This window comes from Miniopterus schreibersii (assembly GCF_964146895.1).
Source record: "Miniopterus schreibersii genome assembly, chromosome: 1".
Lineage (NCBI taxonomy): Eukaryota > Metazoa > Chordata > Mammalia > Chiroptera > Miniopteridae > Miniopterus > Miniopterus schreibersii.
Window position 1 is genome coordinate 136,523,911 of NC_138101.1, and position 17,741 is coordinate 136,541,651.

Consider the following 17,741-nt stretch of genomic DNA (forward strand, 5'->3'; position numbering starts at 1 on the left):
CCATTTTGCTGAGAGTTTTTACCATAAATCAGTGCTTTTTCTGCAACTGTTGATATGATCACATGATTTTTATCTTTTATTTTGTTTATATGATGTGTCACATTTATTCATTTATTGTACCAAAGTTGCATCCCAAGATAAATCTCACTTAATCATGGTGTATGATTTTTTTTAATGTATTGCTGGATATGGCTTGCTAAAATTTTGTTGTGGATTTTAGCATCTATGTTCATCAGGAATATTGGCCTATAATTTTCTTTCTTTGTAGTGTCTTTATCTGGTTTTGGAATTATGATAATATTGGCCTCGTAAAACGAGCTTGGGAATTTTTCCTCCTCTTGAATTTTTTGGAATAGTTTGAGAAATAGGTGTTAGTTCTTTTTGAATATTTGGTAAAATTCTCCAGTGAAGCCACCTAGTCCAGGGATTTTGTATGTTGAAAGTTTTTTTTATTACTGCTTTGATTTCATTAGTTGTAATCTGTCTATTTGGATTTTCTGATTCTTCCTGGCTCAATATTGGAAGATTATATGTTTCTAGGAATCTATCCATTTTGTTCAGATTGTCCAATTTATTGGCATATAGTTGTTCATAATATTTTTTTGCTATACTTTGTATTTCTTTGGTGTCAGTTGTTACTTCTCCTCTTTATTTCTGATTTTATTTGTTTGGGTCCTCTCTATCTTTTTCTTGTTGAGTCTGGTTAAAGGTTCATCCATCTTGTTTACAATTTTAAAGAACCAGCTCTTGGTTTCATTGATATTTCATATTTTTTTTTAAGACTATTTTGTTTATTTTTGCTCTGATCTTTATTATTTACTTCCTTCTACTCATTTTGAGTTTTGTTTGTTGTTCTTTTTCTAGTTCCTTTAAGTATAAAGTTAGATTGTTTAGTTGAAATTTTTCTTGTTTCTTGAGGTAGGCCTGTAGTGCTATGAACTTTTGTCCCAGGACCACTTTCACTGTGTCCCATAGATTTTGGATTGTGTTCTCATTTTTAATTGTTTCAAAGTATCTTTTGATTTCCTTCTTGATCTCATTGTTAACTCATTCATTGTTTATTAACAGGCTATTTAGCTTTCATGTCTTTGAGTGTTTTTCCGTTTTTTCTTGTGACTGATTTCTAGTTTCAAACCATTATGGTCAGAGAAGACACTTGATATGATTTCAGTCTTCTTAAATTTATTAAAACTTGTTTCATGTCCTAACATTGTCTATTTTAGAAAATGCTCCATGTACACTTGAAAGAATGTATATTCTGCTGCTTTGTGGTGAAATGCTCTGAAGATATTAATTAAATTTATCTAACCTAGTGCATCATTGAAGGCCACTGTTTCCTTGTTGATTCTCTGCCTGGAAGATCTATCCATTGATGTCACTGGAGTGTTAAAATCCCCTACTATGACTGGCAATCTTTCCCTTTCTGTCCATGAAGATTTGCTTTATCTACTTAGGTGCACCTATATAGGGGGCATAAATGCTTCCAAGGGCTATATCTTCTTGTTGAATTGCTCCCTTTATCATTATGTAGTACCTTTCTTTGTCTCTTACTATAGCCTTTGTTTTATAGTCTGTTTTGTCAGGTACAAGTATTGCTAGACCAACTTTTTTCCCCTTTCCATTAGCATGAAATATCTTTTTCATCTCTTTACTTTTAATCTGTGTGTGTCTTTTCATTCCAAAGTGGGTCTCTTGTAGACAGCACAAATAAGGATCTTGCTTTCATATCCATTCAGCTACCCTATGTCTTTTGATTGGATCATTTAAGCCATTTACATTTAAAGTGATTATTGATAGGTACCTATGCATTGCAATTTTATTCTGCATAACTATGTTCCTCTGTTTTGTTTTGTTTTCTCTTATTGTTCTTAAAGGAGACCCTTTACTATTTCTTGTAATACTGGTTTGGTGGTAACAAACTCCATCTTTTTCTTCTCTGGAAAGCTATTTCTCCTTCAATTTTAAATGATAGCCTTTCTGGGTAAAGTAGTCTTGGTTGTAAGTCCTTGATTTTTATCACTTTGAATATTTCATGCCAATCTCTTTTGGCCAGAAATGTTTCTGTTGAGAAATCAGCTGACATTCTTATGGGAGCTCCCTTGTAGGTAACTAACTCACTTTCTTTTGAGGCTTTTAAGATTCTCTCTGTCTTTAATCTCTGACATTTTAATTATGATGTCTCTTGGTGTGAGCCTCTTTGGGTTCATCTTGTTTTCAACTCTGTACTTCCTGGGCTTGTGTGTCTTTTTCCTTCACAATTTGGGAAGTTTTCAGACATTATTTCTTCAAATAGGTTCTTGACCTCTTGCTCTCTCTCTTGTTTATTTGGTACCCATATGTTGTGGATGTTGTTATGCTTCATGCTGTCCTGAGGGCCCTTAAACTGTTTTCATTTATTTTAATATTCATTTAATTTTGTTGCTCTGATTGGGTGTTTTCTGCTACCTTGTCTTCCAAATCGCTGATTTTATCCACTGCTTCATTTAATCTACTGTTTATTCCTTCTAGTGTATTTCTCATTTCAGATATTGAATTTTTTATTTATGACTTTTTTTTATGAATTCTATGTCCTTTTTCATGCTGTTGTAGTTCTCATTAAGTTTCTTGACATGCTCACTAAGTTTTTGGAGCATCCTTATAACCATGTTTTTAAACTCTATACCTGACAAATTGCTTGCTTCTATTTCACTTAGCTCTTTTTCTGGACATTTGTCCTGTTCTTTTGTTTAGGGCATGTTTCTTTGTCTCCCCACTTTGGCTCCATTTTTGTGTTTGTTTTCATGTATTAGGTAGACCTGCTATGTTTCCCAGTATTGGTAGGGTGGCCTTATGTAGGTGTCCTGGGATCCACTGGTGTAATCTCTTTGATTGCTTGAGCTGTATGCTCCAGGAATGTCCCTTGTGTGAGTTATGTGAGCCCTTCTGTTGTAATTGTCTTGATTGCTATTGGCTCATTCATGTATGGGTTTGACATTCAGGCTTGCTGACTGTAAGTATTGGCCTTAAGTACAGTGTAAAAGCTGCTGTGTACATGCTGACCACACTAAGCAGAGTTTGCCTCAGCAGGGTCTGGTGCCTGCCAAGATCTCCCTTTGGATATGCCATTTGTGAAGCTAATTGAATCCCACTCTGATGATGTCTAAAGCTGGCCACTGGATGTGCTAATTCTGGTATGTCTTGGGAGGGAATCTGAAGCAGGTTGATGTCAGACCCTCCTTGTGACTGGCCCTAGGAAACCTTTTTGGAGCTACAAAGTGATACACAATTTGTGGTTGCCTTTGCTGGATATGGTTGTGCATGGGAAGAACCAAGATCAGTTCTGAGTCTGGGAGCAGGTCAGCAAATGGCCCAAGGCACCCTGAGATCTGCCTCTGTCTGTTGGCTGCCATTAGGCTCAGTCACTGAAAGGCTTGTTGGAAGGAGGGAGTAGTGGCCTCCACCCAAGAGCCACACAACTCAGTCAGTGACACCCACTGAGTCTGCCCGGGCCTTTATACCTCAGCCCAGGCAGCTGACTCCTCAGGAAGGCAGGATCTCCACAGGGTGGATTGGCAGGGAATCCAGATTGTGGGGCTATTGCATTTCCCCAGGCTGATGCCATATGGAGGGCAGTGCTCCACCCAAGAAAGATGGTGCCTATAGTGCGGGAGAGGGACTTAGCACAGGGATCCTAACAGCTGTCCCTTTAGCTCTCTCCCCAGAGCTACAAACCTCAGCCTCCCCTCATGTGACTCTAGTCCACTCTGCCCTCCTTCCACCGGAGTCTAAGAAATTTTGTGCATTGTCCTTTTAAGAGGGCACCTGTGTCTCTAGCCGACTCTTGTGTCTCTCTGGCAGATGGAATCCCAGCTGATCTTCACAGTTTGATGTTATGTGGGCACCTGTTCTCAGCTCTTGTGCTCTTGGCTGGGGAGCCTGACATGGGGTGGAGACCCCATGCTCCTCAGGGAGAACCTTCGCAGTTGAGATATCCCTTTGGCATCTCAGCTATAGCCCATGGGAAGCAGGGCCAGCCCTTTTCTTGTCTCTGCCCTTCCTGCCAGTCTTGATGTGGCTTCTTATGTAAATCTTTGGTTCAAGACTTCAGTTAGTCTTCAGTTGATATTCAGATCGATTGTTCTAAATTTTAGCTGTAATTTCAGTTTTTTCCTGATAGGAGGTGAGTGTAGATTTCACCTACTCTGCAGTCACCTTGGATCTCTCTATTTGTTGACTTTTTGATAATAGCTATTCTGACTGGTGTGAGGTAATAAATAACTCATTGTGGTTTTAATATTCCTTTCCCTGAAAATTAGTGATGTTAAGCTTTTTTTTAATATGTCTGTTGGCCATATGTTTGTCTTCTTTGGAGAAATGTCCTTTCAAGTCCTCTGCCTTTTTTTTTATTAGATTGTTCATTTTTTTGTTGTTATTGAGTTGTATGAGTTTCTTATATATTTTGGATATCATTACCAGATATATAATTTACAAATATATTTTCCCATTAAGTATGTTATCTTTCTGTTTTGTTAATGGTTTCCAACTGGTTCATTTTAAAATTAAACTTTGTTCAAACTTTGTGTTTCCTCTTTGCTGACTAATCTCTGGTCTATATAAACTTCTACAAAGAAAAATGCAGAGCTAAATGGTGGATACTGCAAAACATTTCCTGGTGGATACTGCAAAACATTTAAGAAAAAAAATTTACATAAACTTCTTTGAGAAGAGAAAATAAAAAGAAATACCTTTGGAGGGATAAAATTAGAGTTGGATTATCAAAAATATTATACAGTATGTATATTTCCATTTACTTTCCCACAACTTGATGCTATTTCCTTGACTTATAGCCCAACACCACTCTGACTTCTGTTTCTCTAGTTACTTCTCTTACTCTGACCCTCCTGCCTCTTTCTTATAAGAATCCTTTGATTACATTAGGTTTACCAAGATAATCCAGGATAATATCCCCACTTAAAGTCCAGAGATTAATAACATCAGCAAAGTCTCTTTTCCCAGGTAAGGTAGCATATTCACAGGTTTCAGGAATTAGGACATGTACATCTTTGGAGTCATTATTCTGCCTATCACACCTGGTAATCTAAAGAGCTACACATGTGCAAGCCTGTACATATAATCAGTAGAGACAAGACAAGACCCCATCTACTTACACATCCCTTTCTAAACCCAATTCTTACAATAAACACAAAGAACAAAAGAAGAAACCCACCAAAAAGCTAAAGCAAGGGCACACTTATAAACTGCCCAAGCTTTGAATATATTTCCCAATGACATATAGATCCATTGGCAAAGGCTGGAAACTCTACAAGCTCAAGGCATTTGAGCACAACCTTTCATCAATGATTGGCCAAATAGTAAGCTATGCTGAAAAAGATTTGACCCCAAATACCATGCTTAAAAATTTTTTTAAATAATTTAAAAAATACTGAGTAGAGACTGCAGTGGTCACATATTGCAGAAAAGAGAGACCCTGCAGAATTAACTCAGGAAGGCACAAAACAAAAAATAAAATAAAATAAAACAAAATAAAATAAAATAAAACATCCAGAAAACAACCCCAAGTTGTGGAAAAGAATTGGAATCCAAGTTACTACAACATATTATCCAAAATGTCCATTTTTCAACAAAAATTTATGATATATATAAAAACAAAACAAAACAGTAAATAAGCTCTATACTCAGAAAATAGACAATAGAAACTGTCTTGAATGGGCCCAGATTTTAGGCTTAACAGACGAAAACTTTAAATCAGTTATTAATAGGATGTACAGAGAACTAAGGAAAGCTATGTTCAAAAGATTTAAAGGAAATATGAAAGCAATGAATCAACAAATACAAAAATATCAAAAAGAGATAGAAATTATAAAAATAATAAAATTTAAATTTGGGAATTGAAAAGTATAACTACATTTTTTAAATTCACTAGAAGGGCTCAAAACAACCATGAGATGTCAGATTAAAGGATCAGCAATTTGAAGATAGATGAACAGAAATTATTCAATCTGAACAGAAGAAAAAATTGAAAATAAATATAAAAACTAAAAAGACCCTCAGAGACCTATGTGACACCATCAAGCACACCAATATATGTAATGGGAATCACAGGAGAAGAGAGAAAGTGGCACACACAAAAAAATTCAGGAAATAATGTCCCCAAAAACTAGTCAATTTGGATGAATAATATAAATCTACAGATCCAAAATTCAAGTAACTCAATCAATTCCAAGTAGGATAAATGCAAATATGAATTTAAACCCTTACCTAATATCATACACAAAAATAAATACACAAAGTGGATCAAATACCTAAATATAAGAGCTATAGTTTGAAACTTTTAGATGAAAACATAGGAGAAAAGCTTCTTGACCATGAGTGAGGCAGGGTCCTTAGATAAGACACCAAAAGCATGATCCATAAAAAACACAAAAAAAAGGAATAAACTTCTGATTAATGCTACAACATAGATGAATGCCGTACACATATAACTGAAAGAAGCCAGTCATGAGAGACTATATATTGTATGATTCTATTCATATGATAAATCCAGAAAAAGTAAATCTATAGGCACAAGAAACAAATTACTTGTTGCCTGGGTCTGGGAGTGGGAGTGGAGATTAACTATAAATAGGCACAGGAATTTGGGTGGGGAAGAGGAGATAAATGTTCTAAAACTGAATTGTGATGCTAGTTACACAACTCTATAAATTTATTTTAAAATCACTGAATTGGATTCCAAGAAAGCAGTGGATTGAGTGGAAGCTACACTGACAATCTCCCCTGACCAAACTGGAATTAGAGAAACACAATCCTGACTAATCTACTGAAGACTAGCTGGAGAGCACCCTAATAACCAAGGACAAAAAGTGGAAACCACACAGAGACTGGTAGGAAGTGAGGAGACATGAGAGGGCTGGCTGGGCACCCACATGCAGCAGCTGAAGATATATAGGGATATCTCAGCTGTGGGAGGTTCCCACTGAGGACTCTGGGGCCTAAACCCCAGGCTGGGCTTCCTAGCCAAGAGCACCAGAACTGAGAAAGGTGCCCACATAATATCTGGCTGTGAAAAGCAGCTGGGTTTCTGTCTTCCAGGAAGAGATGGCTGGAAATGCAGGCACCCTCTTAAAGAGCCAATAAACAAAGTTTTGTGTGCAGACACTCACCTTGGGCCCCAATAGATGGAGGGCAGAGTGGACTGGAGCTGTGTGAGGAGAATCTGTGGTTGTGGGCTCTGGAGATAGAGCTCAGAGGGCACCCCTCTGGATTCCTTTGCTTAGTCATTTCCCCACAGTGCAGAGGACATCTTTCTCAGGCAGATATTTAACATCCAAGAAGCTTTTGCCTGGGGTGAGAGTCTAGCAATTGCCTCATCCTTTTGGAAACCTCTCACCTCAACCAGTGGAGTTTCTACAGCCTGAGGCTCATTAAGAGACTGAATAACAATCAGCCTCTGGGTTCTTTGAGTCTTTGCCTATTTTGCTTCTGGACCCATGGCTTGGGAAAGCAGACCTTGACACCATCTTGGTCATTTCCAAACACACCCAGTGCCAGCAGAGGAAGCCACAAGCTGTGGAGTTCGAAAGCTTCAAACAGGGTACTAAAGGCCAGTCACAAACAGCATCTGACATTGACCTACACCAGAGACCATCCAAAAGACTGGGAGTCCTAGCATATCTACCCATTACATAGAAACAAATCCAAACAGGCAGCCAAGTGGGGAGACAAAAAAACAAGCCCCAAATGAAAGAATAAAAGAATTCTCCAAAAGAAGAGATAAAGGAAACAGAGATAAGCAATCAATCAGATATAGAGTTCAGAATACTGATCATAAGGGTGCTCAACAGCATAAGAAAAGTTATGGAAGCTCTGAAGGAAATTAAGAATGACATAGCCGAAATAAAGAATACATTGGAAGGGATAAACAGCAGATTACAGGAAGCTGAGGAGTGGATCAGCAAGTTAAAAGACAGGGTAGAAAAAAAACACACTCAATAGGAGAATGAAAAGGAAAAACCAATTAAAAAGCAGGAGGACAGTTTAAGAGAACTGTGGGACAACATGAAATGTAATAATATTCATATCATCGAAGCACCAAAAAAGGTAGAAAGTAAGCAAGGGTTAGAGAACCTGTTTGAAGAAATAATGGCAGAAAATGTCTCTAACCTGGTCAAGGAAAAAGTCACAGAAGTTTAGGAGGCACAGAGAGTCCCAACCGAGAAGAATCCAAAGAGGCCCATGACCAGACACATCATAATTACCAAGAATTCAAGACAAAGAGAGAATATTAAAGGCAGCAAGACAAAAGCAGTCTGTTACCTACAAAGGAGCTCCCATAAGGCTGTCAGCTAACTTTTCATCAGAAACTCTACAGGCATGAAGGAATGGTATGAGATATTCAAGGTAATGAAAAGCAAGGATCTGAAACCAAGAATACTCTATACAGAAAGGCTATCATTCAAAATAGATGCTGAGATAAAGAGCTTCCCAGACAAAAAAAAAAAAAAGGCTAAGAGAGTTTATCACCACCAAATAAGCATTGCAAGAAATGTCAAAGAGACTGACTGCTTTAATAAGAAGTTGAAATAGAATGAGTAACATAGCCATTAAGAAATAATGGAAATAGATAAGTACATATCAATAACCTTAAATGTAAATGGATTAAATGCCTCAATCAAAGTACATAGGGTAACTGAATGGATAAGAAAACAAGACCCAAATATATGTGTCTACAAGGGACTCACCTCAGAACAAATGACTCACATAGGCTGAAAAACAAAACAAAATAAAACAAAACAAAAACCTTCTTGAGGACTTTAAAGGAGAGATTGACAGCAATACAGTCATAGTAGGGGATTTTAACACCCCACTGACTTCACTGGATAGATCATGCAGATAAAAAATCAACAAGGAAACAGTGACTCTAAGTGACACACTAGATCAGATGGATTTAATTGACATTTACTGAACATTCTGTCCCAAAGCTGCAGAATATGTATTCTCCTCAAGTGCACATGGGACATTCTCAAACAGAGACCACATTAGGACACAAAACAAGTCTTTTCAAGTTCGAGAAGATTGAAATCATATCAAGCATCTTCTCAGACATTTACACCTTCAAATATTATGCAGATGTTAAAAAGAGGGATCCCTTAAACCCTTTGAGACAGCATGGTGGGACCTGGAGAGTATTATGCTAAGCAAAATAAGCCAGTCATAGAAAGGCAACTATCACATGATCTTACTCATATGTGGAATCTAATGAACAAAATAAACCTAAGAACAAAACAGATCCAGAGACATAGAAGCATGGAACAGACTGATGAATCTTAGAGGGAAGGCTGGAGTGGGTGGGTGGGTGCTGAGAGATTAACCTAAGAACTTATATGCGTATATGCATAACCCATAGACACAGACAATAGTGTGGTGAAGGCCTGGAGGGGTGGGAGGTGCAGGGTGGAGGGGATCAATGGGGGATAAAATGGGACATCTGTAATACTTTCAACAATAAAGATAAATTAAAACATAAAAATAAAAATCACTGAATATTGTACATTTAAATGGATACATTTACAGTATACACATTAAACTTCCATAAAGCTGTTAAAAACACCAAGTGAGATTTTCTGTCTAATTTTGCACTACTTTTGAAACTCCCTTGATTTGTTTAAATATCAATTCGTTATTTTTCAAAATTCTAAGTGAGACAAGCAGTTGAGGGTGTAAAGTGATAGTTTTCTTAAAATTGATATTGGTGCCAAACAGATGTTATTGGTGGTTTATATAACTTGTATAACTCAATGAACATCTAAAGTAAATGTATAATCTTTAATTTTGGAAAAAAGAGTACATTATCATTATCAGAGCAAAAAATTACTAATCATCACACTCAACTGCTCAATTTTCTGGTAACCCTTTTCTGCAAATTGTGATAATTTACCCTTGGGAAAACTAGTGTCCACAGAAGACCTTGCTTCCATTAGAAGCAGTAATGGACTATATCCAGTCCTGCTATCCAGTCCTGCTAATTAATGTCCTTCCTGATGGTATAAACTATTTATTACTCTCTGTCTTAAGAAATGGTGCTAACTTTCTGTGAGTCTCAATCTCTGGAAGATGTTGCTGAGTGAAATCTGAGCCTGAAAAGGTACATAGGAAACCTGCTCTCTAGCTTCCTAGCAACTGGTTTACAGTGTTCCTTTCCCCTTTGGTTCTTTTTGTTCCCAAATCTTCTTACCTTTCTCTATCACCAATTTTCTTTTGTTTATGCTCTTTATCTGAAAGATTTTCACTCATATTATTTATATCCTTCTGGTCTCATTTTCATAATTTCAATTGAATGGTGAGGTAAATTTATTTTCAAAGAGCCCTTATCTCTATTAAGTACATACATGAAGGGGCTACAGAAAAAATTTTCTCTCTGAAATTAGATTTCTGTAAATAAAATTTATGTCTAAGTCTTGACTATTTCATTGCAACTGAATACAATCTGACAGAGTAAGCTAGCTCTGTTTCAACAGAATTGAAGGACTAAGTCATAAAAATCACTATAATTACATAAAAATACTTACCAAGTACTTATTATGTACCAGAGCATGCTCTGATATTTTCCATGTATTAACTCATTTAATCTTCAGAACAATACTATAAGCTAAGTACTATTATTTTCCCTATTTTACAGATGAGGAAACTGAGAGACAGAGAAGTGAAGCAACCCATCCAAGGACACATAGCTCATAAATCAAGGAGATGGAGATTCAAAACCAGGTAGCCTGGCCCAAGAATCTACTCTCTTAGGCACTACATTTTAATGCTATTTACAAAATTGCTATTATGATATTTTTCTACTCCTTCCACTAATTTCTAATTTTCTTTAAAAATTATAAATGTCATAAACATTACTTGAAAAATATAATAAATAAGAGTTAACATTTAGAAAAATATAATATTACTTAATATCTCACAAACTAGAGACATTATGGTGTAAAGTCTAAATATTTTCATATATATTTACTTAAATATTGTGTTTTGTGTTTCATACTTTTTTTTAACTTAATGACCAATTATATTTTTTCAGGTTAGTTTATGTGTTCTAATTTATTTAATGTGTAGCAAAAAATCTTGTAGACATAAATTCAAGTATATTTAAAAGTTCTCTTTCTTATTCATGTAGCAAATTACTTTCCCTGGGGTCTTTGATTATGAAAACTGTAGTGTTCTTTTGAAATACTGAGTTTTTCCAATTATCTGGTGATGCTTTCCTGTTTAGTATTATTTCTATAGCACTCTTTATGTTAATACTCCACCATAATTTTAGGCAATTACCAGATACTCTATAATGTCTATACACGTTATGGTTAAGGCATAGGAAAGGGGAAAATTTGTAATTTTTCTAGCTTTATTGTATTAGATTTAGGATCTAATTGGAAATGTGAGGTGTTGAAGTCACTCTGAGAAGACAGTTATATGACAAGAAAGTTGTCCACTTCCAGATTGACGTCTCCAGTCAGCATGCAGGTGCCAATGAGTTCAATTCCCAAAGTTATCCACCAAATCTTACACAGGGGCTTCTAGGGCCCTTTGTGCCAAGTATTGGTATATACTAAGCTGGCTAAAAGCTCCTTTTCTCAAAAAGAACATAGTTGAAAATGAAGAACATGCAAAAAGTATAATACACTTTATTACAAAGAATGTAAAAGATACAACACTAGTTCGTAGAGGGAAGATATTTACTCTGCTTAGGGTCTTCAATGAACACCTCAGAGCAGGTGATATTTAACCTTGTCTTGAAGGATAAAGAGAAAGGGGAAGGAGCATTGTATCAGAAAGTTTTACCTATATCATCTCAAGTCCTCACAACATCAGGAGAATTAAATTATACTTCTCCCATTTTATAGACAAAGAAATACCACCAGCATCTTTTGGTAGCCTGATTTAGTTTATATTGCTCATAAATGGCAGAGTTGGGATGGCAACCAATGTCTACCAGAACTTAAAACCAGACAGTTATGCTTTGCAATGACTAGAAACAGCACTGATGAAAGAATATGCAAAGGCATAGAAATGTGAAAAAATATGGTAAAGTGTTCAGTTCATAAGGATTTTATGTTATATGCTTTTGAATTTTAAATATTTTTGAAGATAGAAGCAAAAGCTTAAATAGGAGAGTAATGTGATCATATTTGATCTTTAGATAGATCTGAAAGCAGAATATAGAAAGAGCTAGACTTAGGTAAGATTGGAGGCAGAGAGGTCATTCAGAAGGCTTTTCAGTCATTAAGATGAGAAAGTATATAGACCTGAAATAAATATTGACAGTGGAAATAAAGAGGAGGAAACAAAACTGAGAAATATTCAAGATATATAATTTTCTTTCTGGGATATAAGGTGGAAGAGGAGACAAGGGTGCCACATATGTTCCTGGGTTGTGCCTCTGATAGAATGGTCATGGTACTTCTTAAGGTATTTAGAAAGATGATAAAATCATGAGGTCAGCCTTGAGCATTTTACCTTTGAGATCCTTGAGCAGTTTCCACGTATGTATTCTACTACAGTCTTGGAAATATTATGCTGGAGTCTGGGGCTAGAGCTTTAGATATAGAAATCTTCAATGAGTGGGGGAGTGGTTAAAACAATAAAGCATGTTTGCAATGAACAAAGATTTTAGAATAGACTCCTGAGTCTCATCAACAATCAAAGATAAGCAGTAAAAAAAAAAAAATTTAAAAATCCATGTATCAGTGAAAGACACACAAAAAAGTGAGAAATATAGGAGAAAATTTAAGAGACCTCTCTTATACAAATATTAGGAATGCATTCAGCTGCAAGTAACAATGTAAGCAATGCCTTATTTATACTCTCTTAAACAAACTAGGTTTTACCTTTTCAACATTACAAGATGTCAGAAGGTATACCTTTGTTGATATCAGTTAAGAACCTTTTAGACAGATTTTCCTCTATCTGTTCATATTAGCACGTTTAACACATTAACTTCAAACTCTTGTGGTCTCTGCACTTTAGGCACATTATCAGTACTGAATGCAAGAAGCAGTGATCCAGGAAAAGAGTTTTCTCCATGTTAAGCTATGTGTTTTAATCTGAGAAAGAAGACCTTCCACTGAAGACTCTTCTATATCACATTAATCAAATCTAGGTTACATTCCCCTCTTAAACCAATCTGCAGCCAAGTTAAATTGGATTATCATGTTTCATCTAGGGACTAGGATAAGGGCCTACCCTCTCCCAAAATTGAGAACATCTCTACCAAATACCTAAGCAGATAGGTGTTCTGATAGCAAGAAATCAAGAAGGAAAGGCTTTGAGATAGGCAACATATATAGCAGCCCATGTCAGAGAAGTTTCATAAACAATGGATGGTCAACAGTATCAAACTTGAAGAGGAACTAAGAGTGAGAAGTGATTATTATATGTGATTTTTTATATGTAGAATACTGTGTGGTGGTGACTTTTCTAAAACATTTTCTGGAGTTGGAAGCTAGCTTGTTTTGGCTTGTTCAATAAACAGAATGTGTAAGTTAAGCTTACTTGGAAAGAAGTTGAGAGTAAAAGGGAAAATCAGAAGAAATCTCCCCATTCTGTCCTTGATAGATTTGATTTTTGAAGGAGAGATTCTATGTGTAACAGATCAAGGGAAGTGAAAAGTTGAGATGAAGGGAAAAGTTGATTGATGCTTCCAGATTCTTGGAGAGATCTAGAGTTTACTTGGAGGCGCTGGCCTTGAAGAGCATAGAGCAGTGATTAGTCCTACAGCTCTGAATACTGCAGGTCCTGGCTTTGCCTCTTCATCTTTCTGAAGCTCAGTTTCTCCATTTGTGAAATGGAGATAATAAAACTGGACTTATTTTATGGAGTTGTTAAGAGGTTTGAAAGAGGTGATACTCTTAACACAATGCCCTGAAGTAAAAGACACTCAAATGTTACCTGTGATCATTATAATTGATATTAACTATTAAATATCATAGTTATATTTACTAACCTTTACTCTCAGATATACAAAATTTTAATTTATTTTTAGTTTGTCATTAATTAATCTAATTACTATGTTGTATACCTGAAATAATATAATATTGTACAGTGTTACCTCGGTTTTTCAATGTAATCCATTTTGGAAAACCATTCGAGTTCTGAAACTTTTGAAAACCGAGGGATTAACAGCCGACAGCTAGGCCTCAAGATCTTGCACTCAGCAGAAGCCATGTGGCATGTTCGACTTCCGAGGCAGGTTCAAAAACCTAAGCATTTACTTCCAGGTATATGGCGTTTCGTAAACTGAAATGTTGGCCAATGAAGACTTTCGAAAACTGAGGTACCACTGTATATCAACTATAACTGAAAAATAAATTTTTTAAAAAGTGGTCATGGACCAAAGGTGAAATGTAATAAACCAAGTATTATTAAGTCCTGTGCACCTAGTTCTATTTAAATTTTAAAAGACCGAGGTAGAGAGTGATGGGATATGTTCAAGTACTTTTGTCCTCATGATCTCTATAGGCCCAGTGAAGTAAGAGAATATTAATGGGCTAAGGTGCAGGTAAGAGAATATAGAATTAATATGAAAGTATTAACAGTGGTGTTACAAAGAGATGACATTTATTTGGTGTGAGAACACTTAGGGCAATGGCTGGAAAAATGATTCAAAAATCTTTGAGAAAAATACAGAAGAGGTTTAACTATGGGATAAAAATTAAAGTCACCCCTCTTGGCTCTATATGAAATATTTACTATCACATTTCCCCCTTTGATATTCCTCTTATATAATAAATTTTTGCTAACCTAATTTCTTCCCATTTTTCTATTTTCATCTTATCAATCAATTATATCTAATTTAATTAGCAAGGAAAATAGGAAATCTATGTTTGTGCCAGTAATACTTATTCTTTTTAATTTTTATCCCCAGGTCACTTGAAAATCAGCTCTTCTGACCCAGTCAATGGGTGGACTAAATGACTCTGTGGTCAGTGAATTTGTGTTACTGGCCCTTTCTTGTTCTTGAGACAAAAAACTTCTTCTCATCTTGATATGTTCTTTGCTCTATTTAGGGGTCATCTTGGGGAACCTTTTTATTTTGTTTTTGGTAATTTTTGATTCTCATTTACATTCTCCTATGTACTTCCTGCTGGCCAACCTGTCCCTCATTGACATGGGCCTTTCCTCTACTGCAATTCCCAAGATAATCACAGATCTTTTAAATGAATACAAAGTAATCTCTTTTCAAAGTTGCATGACACAGATATGTTTCATTCACATCATAGGAGGAGTGGCGATGGTTTTACTCAGAGCCATGGCATTTGATAGGTGCACAGCAATCTTTAAGCCACTTCAATACTTGAAAATCATGAATTCTAAAGTGTGTGTTTCATTTGTAATCACTGGCTGGGTAACTGGGGTGATCCATGCTATGTCTCAGGTTTTTTTTGTTATAAACTTGCCTTTCTGTGGGCCTAACAAAGTTGACAGCTTTTAGTGTGACTTTCCTAAGATTATAAAACTTGCATGCACAGGTGGAGCCAAGCTTGAGTTTATTGTTACTGCCAACAGTGGCTTCATGACTATGGCCACTTTCGTCCTGCTAATCCTTTCCTATTCCTTCATTTTGGTCACCATCTGGAAGTGTTCTTCAGGAGACTTATCTAAGGCATTTTTCACTTTGTCATCTCATATCACTGTGGTTTTTTTGTTTTTCACTCCATGCATATTTCTTTATATCTGGCCTTCTCCCCCACCATCACTCGATAAAAACCTGTTCATTGTTGACTTTGCTATTACACCTGTCTTGAATCCTGCCATCTATACATTAAGGAACAAAGACATAAAGGTAGCAATAAAAAGATTGCACAAAAAGATATCTTATTTCAGATTTTGTTGACCATATATATTTTTGGGAGTTTTAAAACTATACATTCAACTCCATGCTGGCCCATCTCCACTTAGGCACCTCAAATTTAACATATCCATAACAAACTCATCATCTGCCATCCTAAATCTGTTACTATATCTGTGGAATATAAGACTATTACCATTACCATCATGAGAAAACTAAGTCCATCATGCTAAGAATTTATATTCTTACAGAGAACAGCATGATTTGAAAGAGGACATTTTAATTTTGAATTTTTTGTTATTTTGCAAATAAAATGATATAATAGCATCATTTCTACTATTCATAAGGTCTAAAATAACCTGTAAACTTGTAGTGAATGTCAAAAATCATCACATTGAATTGTTATATATGTAGGTCCAATGGCTTTAATTATTACCTAAAAGAAGATCCAGAAACAAAAATCTGAATGCAAATAGTTTATTTGGAAGGAATTCCTAGAAGACTGGTTCAGCAATGGGGCCATGATACAAGGAAGGAGAGGATGCCAATAGTGTCTGTGTTAACTGATATCCTACTACTGTGAACAGCTGCGGTGCAGTCCTGCTGTGGCTCTCTAAGAGAACATACAGATTCTATGAATTACTGTTGTCTCACTTGAGAGGCAAGAAAGTCATGTATTTTCTTTTCCAAGTATATAACTTTCTTTCTCTTAGGTAGTTTAAGCATTCTAGAAATCTACAATACTAAGATAAAGGGACTTCAGAAATCACTTTATCCAACCTCTTTATTCAAAACCATTTAAGATAAGACTGGGAAGAGGAAAGAGTGTAGTGAAAAAGCAAGTCTCCTTTTTCTTTCCTCTCTAAATCTTTTCTTTTTCTTCCAAATTTACTTATGTTTTTTTACTAACTCTTACAATTTTTAAAAATTTATCTTTATTGTTGAAAGAATTTCAGATGTCCACTTTTTCTCCCCATTGACCCCTTGTACCCACATCCACCCCCCACGCCAGGCCTTCACCACACTGTGTGTCCATGGGTTATGCATTTTGTATTAGTGTAGCTCTGAGGCATTAATTCCATGGGAGTTTCAGGCTTCCCTACATAGTGGGTTGAACACCTCTGATATCCAAAGAGGTCCTCAGGTGAAAATCTCTGGAGCTTATGGTATAAAAGAATCTACATTCTTGGAAATACTAAGTTCTAGGGGGATGTGTGTGGTGTACCAAGAGCAAATATCATAGGCTAGAGTCATTTGATAATTCCACATCTTCCCATGCTCGAGACATTTATCTCCATAGCAGTTCATTCCATCATTGATTCTTCAAACACAGGAATGTTAATAGAACAAGTGCTTATGGCTCATGTCAATGCACATGTTCTCAGGATTATATTCATCATTCTTTCCTCCACAACCCATTCTAGATTTTCCTCACATTTATCTAACATTCCTGCTCATCTAGATCCCTTGCTCAGATCCATATTTTTCTATCTGAGCAGTATGAGTCAGTCCATGATTATCATGTTCCTGTCAGGCTGTAATTGTTGCAATTGCCCATTTACAGTTATCAATCATAGTTGATGCAAGTTATCAGCAATTCTATTTTTTCATGATAATGAAAGTTAATTATTGCTGGCATGAAAATAACTTTTTATTTGTCTGCTGATCTATAAATACAAGGAAACCAAAATGGCCAGGGAGCTACTAAAATTTTGTTTATTGTAATGCTTACTCTGTCCCCAAAAGAAGCATTCTCCCCAGCCCAGCAGAGGTCAAAGATGTAGGTCAGAAAGCTCAGATTCTCCAAGGAAGTGATGGAGAATGAAGTCACGCTGATCACCTGCCCTTGGTTTTGAGACCTATGCATTCTAGAACACAATACCTAATAATGTCCATTGGTTCGAAA

The 17,741-nt window shown here is 36.0% G+C and overlaps 1 protein-coding gene and 1 pseudogene across 3 annotated transcripts in view; one reads left to right on the top strand and one right to left on the bottom strand.

Moving 5' to 3' along the window:
• The window catches only part of LOC308546626 (olfactory receptor 4F3/4F16/4F29-like), a gene marked incomplete at both ends in the record, with an annotated part of 168,970 nt that overhangs the window by 101,272 nt on the left and 49,957 nt on the right, over positions 1 to 17,741 (bottom strand). The window lies entirely within an intron of this gene.
• Positions 14,945 to 15,880, top strand: LOC308546612 (olfactory receptor 4F15-like; annotated as a pseudogene). Its single transcript has one exon. The product of its transcript is annotated as an olfactory receptor 4F15-like (transcript).